This window comes from Solea senegalensis, linkage group LG14, assembly GCF_019176455.1.
Source record: "Solea senegalensis isolate Sse05_10M linkage group LG14, IFAPA_SoseM_1, whole genome shotgun sequence".
Classification (NCBI taxonomy): Eukaryota; Metazoa; Chordata; class Actinopteri; order Pleuronectiformes; family Soleidae; genus Solea; species Solea senegalensis.
This window is the reverse complement of record NC_058034.1, coordinates 152,095-155,000: the sequence shown is the minus strand read 5'-3', so window position 1 is coordinate 155,000 and position 2,906 is coordinate 152,095.

The window sequence follows — 2,906 nt, the reverse complement described above, 5'->3', positions numbered from 1 at the left end:
CTTTCCAGATTAGAGAGCTACCTGTGTCGAAGCCTGCCCCCCCTGTCAGTGGCCACCATGATACATGAAGAACCTATGGTGGTGAGTATCCCAATCTCCTCCTGTGGCACAAGTGACTGATGTTTGTTGCTGCTTTGTTTTTTTTTTTTCTTCTACTGCATTCCAGAATGGAGACCCAACATGCTTTTGAGCTCAAAGCTTGGCCGACCTCCTAGACATCCCCAGGACATGTTACATTGTTACATCTATATTAATGTCTGCTCTTACTCAAAAAGTTACACAAAGTGTTATGCCATCAAAACCTCAAAGTTGCTGCCACAGCAACACAAAACGTTACACAAAGCGACAACGCCATTAAAACCTCAAAGTTGCTGCCACTGCAACACAAAACGTTACACAAAGCAACAACACCATTAAAACCTCAAAGTTGCTGCCACTGCAACACAAAACGTTACCGCGACAACGCCATTAAAACCTCAAAGTTGCTGCCACTGAAACACAAAGCGTTACACAGCGACAACACCATTAAAACCTCAAAGTTGCTGCCACTGAAACACAAAACGTTAAACAAAGGGACAACACCATTAAAACCTCAAAGTTGCTGACACTGCAACACAATGCATACACAAAATAAACCATTAATCAACACTTCTGTCCACCACCTCTTCATATATAATGAGCCTATGGTCGTGAGTATCCCATTCTTGTCCTGAGACTTAGATGACTGATGTTTGCGGCTGCTTTTTTTTGTTATTCTAACCCTTTCCAGATTAGAGAGCTACCTGTGTCAAAGCCTGCCCCCCCGGTCAGTGGCCACCATGATACATGAGGAACCTATGGTGGTGAGTATCCCATTGTTGTCCTGAGACTTCAATGACTGGGATGTTTGCTGCTGCTTTTTTTTATTCTGACTGTTTCCAGATTAGAGAGCTACCTGTGTCAATGCCTGCCCCCCCAGTCAGTGGCCACCATGATACATGAAGAACCTATGGTGGTGAGTATCCCAATCTCCTCCTGTGGCACAAGTGACTGATGTTTGTTGCTGCTTTATGTTTTTTTTTTCTTCTACTGTATTCCAGAATGGAGACCCAACATGGTTTTGAGCTCAACGCTTGACCGATCTCCAAGACATCCCCAGGACATGTTACATTGTTACATCTATATTAATGTCTGCTCTTACTCAAAAAGTTACACAAAGTGTTATGCCATCAAAACCTCAAAGTTGCTGCCACAGCAACACAAAACGTTACACAAAGCGACAACACAATTAAAACCTCAAAGTTGCTGCCACTGCAACACAAAACGTTACACGAAGCAACAACGCCATTAAAACCTCAAAGTTGCTGCCACTGCAACACAAAACGTTACACGAAGCGACAACGCCATTAAAACCTCAAAGTTGCTGCCACTGCAGCACACGTTACACAAAGCGTGCGCCATTAAAACCTCAAAGTTGCTGCCACTGCAGCACAAAGCGTTACACAAAGCGACAACGCCATTAAAACCTCAAAGTTGCTGCCACTGCAACACAAAAGCGTTACCGCGGCGACAACGCCATTAAAACCTCAAAGTTGCTGCCACTGCAACACAAAACGTTACACGAAGCGACAACGCCATTAAAACCTCAAAGTTGCTGACACTGCAACACAAAACGTTACACGAAGCGACAACGCCATTAAAACCTCAAAGTTGCTGACACTGCAACACAATGTATACATAAAATAAACCATTAATCAACACTTCTGTCAACCACCTCTTTGCTCATTTTGTGAACTGTTGGGTTTCTCTGCTCTCCATGATGTTGTCTTGAGATAATGATTTGGTGCAATACAAATAAAATTGAATTTAAAATAAATCTTTGTCAGTATGTGTTTGTGAACCAAAGGAAACAATGTTGCACATTTCTTTCGTGAAATGGACACATTGTTCAAAGGAATACTTTTGCTTGTTAGGATCAACATGCAATGTCTGGCCTCCTGTTTCCTTTACCCTTTCCTCTCCTGTTAAATGGCTGTCTGTTTCTCCCTGTCTGCATGAGTGTGTTTGTTGGTGTGTCTGCTTATCTTTCTCCGAGTCGGGTTGACAGGAAAACCCCTCTTTCTTGGTTTTCCTCCCACTCACCTGCTGCAGATTGCCACCCTTCACTCACCCAGTGTTTGCCACATTGTTTTGTCTTCCTACCGATAACACTCTTCATCCTTCATCCTGTCCTTCTCAGCTTTTGATCCCAGTCATGGTAAGTTGAATTATTTTTCATTTAATTTTTTACCAGGATCACTTCCCGTCTGCGTCTTTTGGTTTGCATTTTTGAAATGAGAATTTTTTTTTATTTTATTGTCGACTAAGTTATGTGTTTGCATTTAGTGATTTAGTGCGACGCAGTGATGAAATTTTTGCACACTCCATCCAGTCCTGTGGGTTAGGGTTAGGTCTAGAAGAATTTCAATCTTGCTGTCGAAGAGGGTAGGGTAAGGGTAGGTCTAGAAGAATTTGAATCTTGCCTTCGAAGACGGGATGATGGCACAGTCCCTCAACAGGACCAAGAACTCCACACCCACACAGACACACGCAAATCAGGCCAGGATCAAGGCCAGAGGTCCCGCAGACCAATTTCCAGGACCACTAAAAATAGTCGTGATAATAAAAATCCCAATCAGGGTTATTGTAGGCCAGAATTAAGGGTACATATTCATGCACACACTCATAGCAATCTCAAGGCCGAGGACAGAGGTCACGCAGACCAATGTCCAGGGACAGTAAGGGTGATCACATTATGCCGGATCAGGGCTATCTCGAACAGGAATTTAAGGGTTAGGGTAAGGGTAAGGGTTAGGTGAAGGAAGCAGAGCCTGTCTCCCACCTGAGTGGGAGACAGGAAGAGCACGGTCCTTCCCCCGAACAGCGTC